The sequence below is a fragment of the Pseudonaja textilis genome, chromosome 16 (genome assembly GCF_049901715.1).
Source record: "Pseudonaja textilis isolate UNSWEBS1 chromosome 16, rPseTex1.2, whole genome shotgun sequence".
In the NCBI taxonomy this organism is placed as follows: domain Eukaryota; kingdom Metazoa; phylum Chordata; class Lepidosauria; order Squamata; family Elapidae; genus Pseudonaja; species Pseudonaja textilis.
Genome location: NC_142005.1, coordinates 4,281,742 through 4,295,975, shown reverse-complemented (window position 1 = coordinate 4,295,975; position 14,234 = coordinate 4,281,742). Strand labels below are relative to the sequence as shown.

The window sequence follows — 14,234 nt, the reverse complement described above, 5'->3', positions numbered from 1 at the left end:
GTTAATATACTGCGAACCCAGCCATTGTAGCGTGTTGTAAAGCATGTGCAAAAAAATACCGCTTTTGAGCAATCAGTTGATCTGTGATTAAACAATCCATAGCTAAGTGTTAACATATGAACCAGATGAGTGTGTTAAGAGTATGGTTTGGGTCCTTTTGGACATTTTGCTGCCTGAAGTTTGAAAATGTTGCATAGGTCATATTTTCAGCTTGTTTACTGACAATATGTCATTCTAGCTTTGTGGATATTTGGAAACCTGAATCTCCATAGTTTGCTAAGGCATAATATGGTTTATTTGAATTCATTTTAGCCCATCTCATGGATCCACCCATCCAGCGTTTAAAATCATGGCTTAACATTCTGGGTAAGCCTAACTGAGGGTGAATTCCAGGTAGTCCTCGACTTACGATCACAATTGAGCCCAAAATTTCTGTTGCTAAACAAAAAGAGTTAAGTGAGAATTACCCCATTTTACATCTTTTCTTGCCACAGTTCTTCAGTGAATCACTGCAGTTGATAAGTTAGTAACCTGGTTGTTAAGTGAATCTGGCTTCCCCCTTGAGTTTGCTTGTCAGAAGGTCGCAAAAGGTGGCCTGCAACTATCGTAAGTATGAATCATTTGACAAAACATCCGAATTTTGGGTTTTTGTGACCATGGGAATGCTGCAAGGGTCATCATAAGTGTAAAAAATGGTCATTAGTTGCTTTTCTTCAGTGCCGTTGTAACTTTGAACAGCCACTAAACAAATGGTTGTAAGTCAAGGACTACCTCTATTAAGCAAACCATGGCCTCTTAACGGGCTACGTTTTAGCATGCTGCTTAAATCCAGCAACATGGCCTCAGTGCTGTTGTCACTTAAGCCAGAGAAAGCACATGTCCAACTTTCCTGCTCGCTTAATGTGTGACACCATTACGAATATAGGTGTCCCAGGATAATGTTGCAGGATCCAATCTGGGTCGATCACTTGGACCAGAGTTTTTGTCTTCCGAGCTTTTGGACTTGTGGCTGGAGCCCATCTTCAGGGAATTCCTTTCTAGCCACTAGTAAGACAGTTCAAATTGCTCTATTTTCTACTGCAGAATTAAATAGTTTTCAAAGCCAGTCCTTTCTAGATAATGGCAGAAATAATTCTTTTGAGGGCTGCAGGTTAGTCTCTCGGAGGTGGATCATCAGTGGTGGGCAGTGCCAGAAGCCAAACTGGCTAAGAGTCACCTCCTTTTTCTTTTGTTCCCCTTCCATCCCCTTTTCTTCCTCTTCCTCTCTGCCCAAGTAGCAGCTCAGAGGATTAACAGGAAATCTGCTCCCTCTCAGCAGCGCGGTTTTCCTATCAGGCTTTTGCAGTTGTTTGTCTCAGGAAAGCCTGGGAAATGGAGCTATGTGAAGAATTCATCAGTATCGTTGTTGGGGGTGGTCTCAAAGAAAATGGCAGTTAAAATAGTGGTGTGTGGGTGTCGGTGTGATTGCCCCATTTCCCCCCAGTTGAACATCAACAGTCGGTTAAACATCAAAGCTGCATCTGATGGAGAGAAGGGAATCAAAATTATCTTATCAGCTCAGCTGAAGGGCTGGCTTCTTTTCCCACCACACTCTTTCCTTCTCTCCCTGCCGGTCTTTATTGGCACTGTGTGCTGTAATAAGGGTTTTTTTCCCCCTTTTTCTTCCCTCCTCCTTTCTTTTTTTTCTTTGGGGTCCTGACTGTGTTGATGGCAAGGGTGTCCTTGCCTGTCAACAGTTCCCAGAGATTTTTTGCCTGAATTGATTGATTGATTATGTTCCAACAAATTGCCACTTAGCAATCTCATAGATCTTTGCCGAGATGTTCTGTCCATAAACTGGTTCTTCGGGCCTCTCTAACGGTGCACCCATCACTGCTGTAATTGACTCCATCCATCTTTCTGCTGGTTGTCCTCTTCATGTCTTTTCTTCTACTTTTCCCTGCCTTAGAGCCTTTTAAAAGAGCTAAGTCTTTGCTTAAATGTTTCTGAAGTACAGATTGTCCTCGTTGTACGACCACAGTTGAGCCTAAAATTTCTGTTATTAAGTGAGACCGTTGTTAAGGGAGTTTTCCCCCATGGTACACCCTTTTTTGGCACAGTTTTTAAGTGAATCACTGCCGTCGTTAAGTTAGTAACCTGGTTGTTAAGTGGATCTGACTTCTCCATTGACTTTGTTCATCAGATGGTCACAAAAAGGGAGTCGCATGACCTCCGTCATAAATATGAGTCAGTTGCCAAGGATCTGAGTTTGGATCACATGACCATCGGGATGCTACAAACGTCGCTAGGTGTGAATAATGGTCCAATTTTTCAGTGCTGTTGTAACATTGTCACTAAACAAATTGTTGTAAGTTGGGGACAACTTGTAGATAATTTGAGCCTGGTTATTTTTTTCCTTAAGTGAGAACTCTGAGTGATGGAAGATCCAGTTGTTCGTTTTCTTGGTTTTCCAGAATCTTCTCCAACATTATTTGTTTGAAAAGAAGGATAAAAATAGTTTTAATAAAAACTTCAAAACATTCTTGAAAACATTTCCACGTTTTAAAGAAAACCTAGTTGCCTTCCTGCCTGAGTTCTGACTGTAATTCCCAGAATTTTCATCAAGCCTGGTAGTGGGAAGGTTTCCAGTTCTACAGGTAGTCCTCAAATTACAACATTTCATTTAGTGACTATTTGAAGTTACAACGGCACTGAAGTAAATGACATGACCATTTTTCACATCTAATGACCTTTGTAGCATCCCCATGGTCATGTGATCAAAATTCAGATTTTTGGCAACTGACTCATATTTACGACGGCCACATTGTCCTGTGGTTTTGTGACCTTCTGACAAGCAAAGTCAATGAAGAAGTCAGATCCACTTAACAACCAGGTTACTAACTTAACGACGGCAGTGATTCATTTAACTAATGTGACAAGAAAGGTTGTAAAATGGGACAAAGCTCACTTACCAAAGGTCTTACTTAGCAACAGAGATTTTGGACTCAATTGTGGTCTTAAGTTAGACTACTTAAGGACAGCAATCCAGGTATCTTGATTTGCTACTACCTTAAACAAATAATGAGTTTGTTTAGCTGCTCTCACTGGAATGAAAAGCATATATTAATTGATTACACATTAGTAATTCCATATTATAAGTTCTGTGTCTTTTGTTAGGATTTACAGCAATGTTTCTCCATCTTGACAATTTCAAGATATGTGGATTTCAACTCCCAGAATTCTCCATGTAGCATGCTTTAAGATGTGTGGACTTCAACTCCCAGAATGCCTTAGCTAGCATGCTGACTAGGGAACTCTGGGAATTGAAGTCTATACATCTTGAAGTTGCCAAGATAGCTCTTTTTACAGAAAAAAAAACGGGATTTGTAATCTCTGGTTCAGCCTGTTGCAGGAACTCATCCTTCGTCTTGATGTATTGCATGTCCATCATGTGAACCTAGAATATGTTTTTCCTGTGTGGTCACTTCATACACTTAAGTGTATTTGAACAAGACGGGACAAGCAAATGAGACAGTTGTGATAAAAGCTATTTAGCTTTAGTGGATTTTGTTGATTCATGCCAATATAGATTAAAATAATCCATATTTTAAATAAAACATACTGAATTTATGACCATTTTTCACACTTAAGAACCATTGCAGCACCCTCCTGGTCACATGATCAAAATGCAGATACTTGAGTCATGACGGTTGCCATGTCCTGGGGGGTCACATGATCAGCTTTTGCGACCTTTTGATGAGCAAAGTCAGTGGGGAAGCCAGATTCATTTAACAACCATGTTACTAACTTAACAACTGCAATGATTCACTTTACACCAATGGCAAGAAAAGTCGTAAACTGGGGCAAAACTCACTTAACAAATGTTTCACTTAGCAACATACATTTTGGCCTCAGTTGTGATTGTAAGTCCACCTATATAAAAGAATTTATATATGGATATACCGTATTTAAGGAACATTACCCTTTGAAAATGACCTGTTGGGTGCATTGCTCTCTCTCTCTCTCTCTCTTTTTGAGACTTGTTTTTGTTTTCTGTATGCATAGCGGGCTTCTGGGTAAAGAATATTTTACAGAAGGCCAGCATGTTTTACTGAGATTTTTCTGAAATTAGGTCAACTATCATGGCCTATGACCTAGTAAAGATTTGTTTTAAATTTAATTTAATTGGGTCAAGAGCCACAGGCTAAGCTAGGGTCTCCCAATGATGGGAAAGAATCCAGCTCTGTTTTCTGTCTGCCATTTGGTCATATGTAGATTTCCTGTGTCTTCTCAACCTTTACTTAAATGAGTACAAACAGAGTTCAATCCAGTAAAAGCCCTTAAAATAAAGTAAAAATATTATATTGCGCAGAGATGTTTTGTTTTTCATTGGGGACATACATTACAAGCAGTCCTTAATTTACAACAGTTCACTTAGTGTGTTCAAAGTTACAATTACACTGAAAAAAAAAGACTATTTTTCACACTTCCGACCATGGCAACATCCTCATGGTCACATGATTTACATTCAAATGCTTGACAACTGACTCACGTTTATGACGGCTACAGCAGCCCAAAATCTTGTGGTCATATTTTGTGACCTTTTGACAAGCCAAGTCCATAGGGAAGCCAGATTCACCTAGCAACCGTGTTACTAATTTAACAGCGGCAGTGATTCACTTAACAGACGTGGCACGGGAAGTTGTAAAATGAGACAAAAGTCACTTAACAAATTTCTCACTTAGCAACAGAAATTTTAGGCTCAATTCTGGTTGTAGGTTAACAGATAATCCGAGTTGGAAGGGACCTTGTAGGTCATCTAGTCCAGCCCCCCACCCAAGCAGGAGACCCTACACCATTGCTGACAAAAGGCAGTCTAATCTCTTCTTGAAAGTCTCAAGTGATGGCGCTCCCACAACTTCTGAGGGCAACTTCTGTTCCATTGGTTGATTGTTCTCACTAGTTGAGGACTACCTGTATTAAAAGGAAAAGGAAAGAGTAAAAAATGAAAAAAAAAGAGACAATTTCTCTGAATTTCTATGGATACTATTGGAAAATGTGAGTTCTTCAGCTTTTGGTAGTGACAGATCCAAGGCGCCATGTTCTGCAAATTAGTCACCTCCAGATGAGATCAGCGGCCGACAAATCTAATTAATTAATTACTTAGTTAATTAATTAGGCCATCCTTTAAACTCCTCACAGGTTTTATTCATTTACAGCTGCATCCTGTTAGAATCTGGCTTCTCCCTTTGACTTTGCTTGTCAGAAGGTCGCTAAAGGAGATCACATCACTCCGGGACATTGCAACCGTCATAAATATGAGTCAGTTGCCAAGCAGGTCTGAATGTTGATCGCGTGAATGTGGGGGGGGTTGCTGCAACGGTTGTGTGAAAAACGGTCAGAAGTCTTCTTTTTTTTTCCCCCATTGTAACTTTGAACAAGTCACTATATGAACTGTTGTAAGTCAAGGGCCTCCTGTACAACACATTATAATTGCAGGCCATACCTATCCTGGCTTTCAGGAGAGCTGGGGGTAAAAGTGACAGCTGGAGCCTATTCTGCCTTTTGGACGGTGGGGTGAGTGGATTCCTTCATTGTGTCTGTGTGTGTCTGTGTGTGGGGAGTCATTTCTCTTTCCTCCCTTGTATCCTGTCTCCCCAGCCCCCATTCCAGCTGGCCGCCTGTGATTGTCCCCCCTGACTGTTCCTTGGGGACCCTATTGTCCTGCTGCTGCTCCTTCCTTTCATCTGGCAGCCTCTCCTCTCCGTTGGGTCAGCCAGCCCCCTCTCTGGCGGCTTCTCGCCAGCTGGCCTGTCATTAGGGGGGGGCTGGGAAGAGGGAAAATGGGGAAATGGGGTTGCAACGTGGGAACAAGGGTGTTGGTTCTTCGGTTACATTTGAGAGAGAAGAAAAATCAGAAAGGACGATCGGTCTGTGGAGATTCTCAATCCTTCAGGTCATGCTTGTCCCAAAGGTGTCTGTTTTTTTTTTTCCCCCAAGAGGCAACTGGGCTTTCTGTTTTTTCGTTGAAGAGGTTTCGCTTCTCATCCAAGAAGCTTCTTCAGCTCTTCGGAAGTTTCGCTTCCCATCCAAGAAGCTTCTTCAGAGCTGGAGAAGCTTCTTGAATGAGAAGCGAAATGTCTTCAAAGAAAAAAACAGAAAGCCCAGTTGCTTCTTGGAAAAAAGCACTTTGGGGACAGAAAGAATGGTTTTTATCTGGGGGGGGGGGCAGAAGGGATCAACCGAGACCGGTTCTTTGTGAAGATGCCATCTATCCTTGTTCGACATCCTTTTTCTCTCCCGTTTGCATCACTTGCCTCTTCACGGCATGGGGAAAAGGATGCTTGCTCGTTCGTACCCTGGGCCATCTGGGATTCTTCACCTTTACATCCACCTTTGGGCCACATCGGTCTGCTGAAGCTGGATTTGGGAATGAGGACCCCTGGTCTGAGCGTGTGTGGATCATACAGCATAGAATAATATGATTGGAAAGGACTTTGGAGGTCTTCTAGTCTAGCCCCCTGCAAGAGACCTATTGGGGGGGCCAATCTAGTAAGGACTAGTTTTGATAGAATTGGGGCAGCCCTCTCTTTTCCACCTTTTTTTTTTTGCTTGCCTTCTTCTGTACCCATTGTCCTGGAGGAATGATCAAGACAAATAATAGCTTGCATTCTTTCAGTCCTTTCCCTCTAACCCTTGCTCCTCATTTCCTTATACCAGTGTTTCTCAACCTTGGCAACTTTAAGATGCGTGGACTTCAACTCCCAGAGTTCCCCAGCCAACATGCTTTAAGATGGGAAGATTTCAATTGCTGGTTGGGGGATTCTGAGAGAGAAAAGTCCACCCATCTTAAAGCATGCTGGTTGGGGGATTCTGGGAGTTGAAGTCCACAGGTCTTAAATTTGCCAACGTTGAGAAATCCTGCCTTAGACACAGTGCTCAGGACCTTGTGGCCTTCCAGATATGGATCTATAACCCTTGCCAACATGGCTCAGAGTGTTGGGAGGTATGAAAATATCAAGAGGAGAAGCCGGGTTGGCATAGCTGGCAACAACTTTTCAAAGTCTCCGACCAGGTAGAAAGCTGTAGCTAAACTACGAGCTAAAGCACTGCCATTGGAATGGGGAAAACATTATGAATTTTTCCAACCTTTGGGGTTTTTAATTCCTGAATTTTTGAAGGTAATATATATAGGAAACTTTCCATCCAAGTTTTTGCAGGTGAGGGAGTTTTCCTTTCCTTTCCTTTCCTTTTCACTTTCTACTTCTCCCCTTTCCTGCAGTGGTGTAACATATTCAGCTTTTCCGACATACGTTTCCTAGGAACCTTATGAAAATAAGTTTATCTTCATGGATTTACAGTAGTCAACTATCCCCAATTCTTCAACCATTGTCTTTCCTTGGTGTCACATCCCATAGAAGATTAGCAAGGAGATTTCAAAACTATCTTTCTGCATCTATCTATATTCTTGTGAGCAATCCCTACAATTTGGTAGTGTTTGGACACTGCTGGGAGGCTTAACCCTTTGGTCTGAAAAAGTTTCTGTTTTGTGCTCATTTTTTCCACAATGGAATCCGAATCCAAATCCCTTCCTACGATGAACAGTTGAGGGATCTAGATGCAGTAACAGATAACAGATAAGTAAGGAGAAACCTTCGAACAATTAATCAGTGGAACAGCTTGCCTCCAGAAGTTGTGGATGCTCCATTACTGGGGTTTTTCCAAAATAGACTGGACGACCAGGATGATATAAGATCTCCTATCTTGAGCATGGGGATGGACTAGAAGACTTCCAAGGTCCTTTCCAGCCCTACAATTTTATGTTCTATATTCCAGAATGGGCTTTTTGCAAGGGGAAAAAGGTACTGACTGCAAACTTCATCAGGGTGCCGTGGTGAGCCGTCTGTCTCTTTTTTTCCCCCTCTTCACAGTCTGACTGCAATTGCCTCTCTATCCAAGCAATACAGGGACGAGTAATCAGGGTATTAATGTTGGAAGGAGAAGGATATTTAAACTGGGGTGGGAGGAAACCAACCCTAAGGAATATTAGCAGATATTTCATTCTTTGTGAGTAGCCAATAAATACAGTAGAGAGGAGGACGTTTCTTGCTGCTTTAATGCCATTTATGGTGATTAATTTCCGATATGAGAAATGCTGGGTCTTAAAAACTTGAGGTCCCCAGTTTTTCTCCAAATGCAGAGATATTGTCAGCGATTGATGGGAAGCGTGGAAATTGGACAGGGGGAATAAAAGCCAGATTTTTCTTAGAGGGGTTTAAAAACCAGTTGTATTTCAAATCGGAAAGAAGTCTAGCTTTCTTTATTATTTACAAAGCACTTTAGAAAGAAATTTTCCTGGTCATTTTCAAAATGACTTTCAAACCAAGATTCTAGCTATTACCGTAGAAGAAGCCAGTGGTTTATTTTCATTGAAGAAGCAGAGATGGTGCAGCTTCTTATCGAGAGTTCTTAAGAATAAGCTGCCCTGGCGATTCTGAAGCTAAGAATACATTGGTCAATTGGCCAGCATAATCTATGGATTAGCTACCCTCATGCGTCCCTGCCCTAACATTTGACACTGGCATTTGCTTTTTAGGTTTTCTCTTCTGTTAATACACAGGGAAAATAGCCTGTTTTTCTTACCCAGAAGTTGTGTCTATATATCTGCCAGATGCAGACATATATAAAGATATAGAAAGCAGGAGGCGGTGAGTTCTAGTCCTGCCTTAGTTATGAAAGCCAGATGGGTGACTTTGGGCCAAACACCAGGAAACATTGAGCTCTCGTTCTGCCTTAATCATGAAAGCCAGCTGGGTGACTTTGGGCCAGTCATCTGGAGATTTTAGGACTCTGTGTTTTCTCTGTTCTTTCATAATATCAATGAAAAGCTCGGAAGCATTTGCGGCCCCTCTGAAATGCAAAACAAAGATTATCTGCAGGCTGCTAGCAAGACATACAGTAAGTAAGAGGTAATTGAGAGATCTTGTAAATGACGGCCTTGGTGAGCGCGGTAGGGTTGCCCAACCTATTGCCTGAGGGTGTGTTTTTCATCATGGCTTGAACTTCCAAAGCAGTGTTTCTCAACCCTTGCCAGTGTGAAAGTTGTGCGATCTGAACACTTACGTCCCAGATTCAAAGTTCTAATGGTCTGGCCCCCTCTGCAGTCAACTTCAGGTGACACAGCTGCCTTTATGACCATTTGGCAGTGCCCTCCAGTCACGTGACCATGTTTTACGCCATTTTTGCCATGGGGTTTGCTTAATGACCCTGAATTCACTTAACAACCGCCACAAAAATGGCTGTAAAATTAGGTTGGACACATGACTGACTCTTAGAAGACTTTGTTGTCACTTCAAATGTAATTGGCATACATTAAAATGAAATGTTATTGGAGACAGCTCTCAAAGGGTCACCACCTCCAAAATACACTACATAAACATGACAGATAAATAAATATGAATATTCCCACTTATTATATGACAACAGAGAAACAACACAGTCTAGTTCGGCTGTTTACATGTACACGGTGAGAAAAACGAATCTTGTGAGTTTGCCAGAGGGATGGCGTAGAGAACAAAGCTGTTACAGAATCTGGAAGTCCTGCTAGAAATACTTCAAAACCTCTTCCCAGAGGGGAGCAACAGACACAAGCCATGAAGTAGGTGTGTGGGGTCTTTAACCATGCTTCAAGCTCTCAGCACATAGCGCTTATATGCAGGATCCTGAATAACAGGAAGTGAGCTTCCTATGATAATCTTCTCGGCTGTCCTTACAACTGTAACGACATATGGCCATAGTGGGCAGGCTCTGTTACGGTCATATGTGCAGGTCTACAGGAAATGAAACCATACTTTTGTTTTTGCCATGGTCCTCAGTCACTTTTGGAAGTGTGACATCCAGGGTGCTAGTCAAAAGGCTAGCCCAGGGATATGTGGCCGTGCAGTTGCCAAAAATCAAGTCTTTATCCCTCAAGGCTCCGGAAAAAAAACCCCAGAAGTCTGATCTGTGGGATGAAATCATGCAATAGTTTTTGTTTTTTTTTAATTGATGTATTTCCCATTAGCTTCTGCCCTCAGGGCATTTGGAAGTTATTCTCCCAATAAATATTTGTAAGATTCGGTTTACATATCTTCCTTGTTTGGTTCTTCACTTCTTGGAACCCTCCCTCCCCCCCCAAAAAAACCCCCACCCTTTCTAAATCACATTTCAACCAAACTGAGGTTTCTTACAGGCCCCCAAGGAAATAACATTCTTTGCATTCCATGGCTTATTACCTTTCCTCTGGCATCACAGTAGCCGGCATGCTATAGCAGACTTTGCTTTGCCCAGTACACTTAAACAGTTCACTTAAAGACCTGGCAGATGTATTGGCATGAGATTGTCTAAGCTTGGTTTGGGTTAATCTGGGTTATTTTTTGTGCCTTATTGTGAAACCTGACCTACTTGGTCATCTTACCATTCAATGTATTTTGGGAACACAGAAAAAGATCCCTTCTGATAATCAGGTTAAGTGCATTGTGTGAGCCCAGCCATGCAAACCGGCCTGGAGTTTAACATCCTGTAAGTAATATTTTTAAAAAGAAATGTTGCAAACCTTCCAAATAAAAAGGATAACCCATTTCCCTCTCTTTCTCTCTTTTTTTTTCCCAATTGTGTCTTTCAGGCCTTTGTATGAAGATCAAGTTCTCAAATAAATACCCAACAAGGGAGAAATAGATACCCTGATGGTGTGGATGTTGGAGTAATAAAAACCAGGTTAATTTTACACGTAAGTAGAACCTGACAGAGCCATGTGCAAATCTGAATGAACACAAAATAAGCATAATTCTTGCCTTTATTATATTTTTTCCTCAAGATCACAACAATCCAGAGAGAGAGAGAGAGAGAGAGAGAGAGAGGATAAGAGTGAGAACAGCTTATAGAATAGAATAGAATAGAATAGAATACTTTATTTGCTAAGTGTGATTGGACACACAAGGAATTTGTCTTGTCTCTATACATAAAAGAAAAGATAGATTTGTTAAGAGTCGAGAATCATAAGGTACGTCACGTAAATGATAGTCATAGGGTACAATAAGCAATTAAATCATACTAGGAAACAGTCAGTATAAATCATAAGGATACAAATGACAAAGTTACAGTCATACAGTCACAAGTGGGAGGGGAGGGGTAATAAGGAGTGATGAGAAGATTAATAGTAATAGTAGTACAGATTTTGTAAGAATTGAATAGTGTTGGGGGAATTATTTGTTTAGCAGAGTGATGGTGTTAGGGAGAAAACTGTCCTTGTGTCTAGTTGTTCTGGTGTGCAGTGCCCTAGAGCGTCGTTTTGAGGGTAGGAGTTGAAACAGTTTATATCCGGGATGTGAGAGGTCTGTAGATATTTTCACAGCCCTCTTTTTGACTTGTGCAGTATACAGGTCCTCAATTGTTGCAGCGTTAGCCAGTTTCTATCCTAGAAACAGATAGTACTCAACTTACAACCACAATTGTGACCCTGTTGCTAAGCAAGATGGTTGTTAAATGAGTTTTGCCCCCTTTTCTGACCCTCCTTGCCACAGTTGTTAAGCAAATCACTGCAGTTGTTAAGTTAGTAACCTGGTTGCTAAGTGAATCTGGCTTCCCCCTTGAGTTTGCTTGTCATAACAGTCGATTGCAATGGTCGTGTGAAAAGAGGTCATAGGTCACTTTTTTTCAGTGCTATTGTAATGTTAAATGGTCACGTACCTAATGTTCGGAAATTGAAACTATCTGCATTTCTTCGAGATCCGTGCATTCTTTATCTTCTTTCTTCACCACGTGCCCTCCTGAAACTCCTCCTTTCCAAGTTTTTATTTTTTAAGTTAAGTGCACCGTTCCATTTCAATCCTTTGTACAACTCAATGAGCCTGCCTCCTATTTTCACCCACAACAACCCTGCCAGGTAGTTTGGCTTGAAAGAAGGCGAGGGGCCCAAAGGTCACTCAAATTTCTTCATTTATCTAGACGTTCTGCCAGATTATTTAGCTGCTCTATTTTGTTTTCTTTGCCCTTACGCATAACTTGCATTTGTATATTTCCATCATGCAACAGTAATATTCCCTGCAATTTATGCAGGATTTTCGCTAACAACAGGACATTGTCTGCATACAAAGGTACAGATGCATTCATGTCTTCAACACACCTCAGCCTCACAACAAGCATTCCTTAGACTTTTATCAAAGAGTATATTAAGCCGTGAAGGAGACATTCCAGATCCTTGTGTTCCACCCTGATCATTATTGAAGTATTCAGCAAGTCCTCCATTTATTCCCATTCTGGCTCTATTTCCATGTTACAAGCCTCTTATTACATCCTGCAAACAAGCTGCGACTCCTTACTCATGCAAAACTTCCCTCATCATTCAAGGCGGCACATCTGATGATATGCTTTTTTTAAATAAACAAATTTATAGGTACCTCACATTTGCATATTTCTTAATGACCGGCTGAAAAACAAAAAAAATTCTGTGCTGCCCATCAACCAAGCAGGGAAAAGAAACAACACAGCAAGGTATAACAAAAGCAGTGAAAAGCCACACAGGAGCCCCCTTTTAAAAAGCAGGGGAAATGCAGATTGTCCTTGACTTACAACCACAATTTCTGTGGCTAAGCAAGACAGTTAAGTCAATTTTGCCCCATTTTGCAATGTTAAGTTAGTCAAGTTTGTGTTCCAACCTGGTCGACCGCTGGGTCTCTTTTTGAGATCCTCAATCTGCTCTGGGATCGAGTTAGCGCTGAAAGAGAAATGTATGCCCCTCCTCTGCCAAATGCTGTCTGCCAAGATCTCGCAGTGATCCTGGGTTTCATCTGCCAGGTTTGTTAAGCAGTGCCAGCTGTAATGGGCTGTTGGTCTCCAGCAAGGATGGCGTTGATGGATGTCCCTCCTGAACACAGAGCTGCAGACAACAGGGCACCATCCCTGCATCCTGGCAAGAGCCTGAAGACACACTGTGGAGTTGTATTGTGTACTTCAGAGGCTGCCTTTTCTCTGCAGCTTGGAAGAAGAAAGTGATGGCGAAGACCACATTTTCCCCTTTGTTGGGACTTTTGAATTAAGACTTTTTTCCCTTTTTGCTGCAGTTCATATTGTTGAAAAAACCACAGGGAATTAATAGAGCATATATGTAAACTCTGATGTGAGTTTACAAGTGGACATGATGAAAGATGTCCTATGCTCGCTTATTTGGCACACACCAAAGTCTAGTGAAGTTGTGCCTTAAAATAAAACAGCGGTGTTGCCGACTTGGTATTTCATCTTCTTGAGAAACTTTGCTCCCTCGAATTAATCATTTTCGCTGATCCCTACACCGTAAAAAAACATTTAAAAGTTTATGGTTTTAAAAGCAAGTTAGTTCGAGGGTGCAAAATGAAAGTTGCTCATTTCAAGCCGCTTTTGAAAAAAGAAGTCCATGCTGTAAAGCTTTCCGATGCACCTGCCTTTTAGGGGGAAATCTGAAGAGGCTACCCAGCTGGATCCGAGGCAGAACAAAACCCTGGGATGCAGGACGGAGTGGGTGGGTTGGAAAGGATGATTGTGGTACTTGGCAAGGCCGTCCATCATTTTGTGGAAGGCCAGAAAGGCAGGAAGCCAGATGGTGGTGCGCTCCCCTGGGAAAGCATCCCTAGTTCCTGTGATGGTGTCATGGCAAACAAGTCCTGTCTGAAGCACATGGATAAGAGCATCTCTGTGACAAAAGGATTGCTTTCCAAAAATCCAGAAAACCCAGCAGTTTTGTGATGTTTTTGGACCCCCTTGGCTCTTGACAAAAGGCATGGCATGGGACCTCAGGCTTCCCTTTACAATTTTTAATTAAGAAGACTTTTATCCCACCTTTATTACGTTGTAAGTAACTCAAGGCAGTGAACGTATCTGATACAGGCAGTCCTCCACTGATCACAGTTGGGGCCAGAATTTCTGTTGCTAAGCAACACAGTTTTTAAGTGAGTCACACCCGATTTTTCCATCTTCATTAAGTGAATCCAGCTTCCATCATTGATTTGCTTGCCAGGAGCTGGCTTGGAAGGTCACGGATAATGATCTCATGACCCAGGGACACTGCAACCATCATAAATGCATGATGGGTGCCAAGCCTGCTGATTGTGATCAAATGACTAGGGAGAAGCTGCAATAATTGTAAGTGCAAGAACCATTCATAAATCACCTTTTTCAGTGCCATTTTAACTTTGATCACTAAACAAATGGTTGTAAGTTGAAGACTACTTGTATTCCTTCCT

At 41.7% G+C, this 14,234-nt stretch overlaps 1 protein-coding gene across 2 annotated transcripts in view; it reads left to right on the top strand.

Moving 5' to 3' along the window:
- The first annotated feature begins 10,668 nt into the window (after positions 1 to 10,668).
- SPTBN2 (spectrin beta, non-erythrocytic 2) overlaps positions 10,669 to 14,234 on the top strand; it is a 72,852-nt gene continuing 69,286 nt past the window's right edge. For both annotated transcript variants that reach the window (XM_087913609.1, XM_026716428.2), the window contains exon 1: positions 10,669 to 10,747. The gene's annotated coding sequence lies outside the window, so the exon portion shown is untranslated. The remainder of the gene's footprint in view (positions 10,748 to 14,234) is intronic.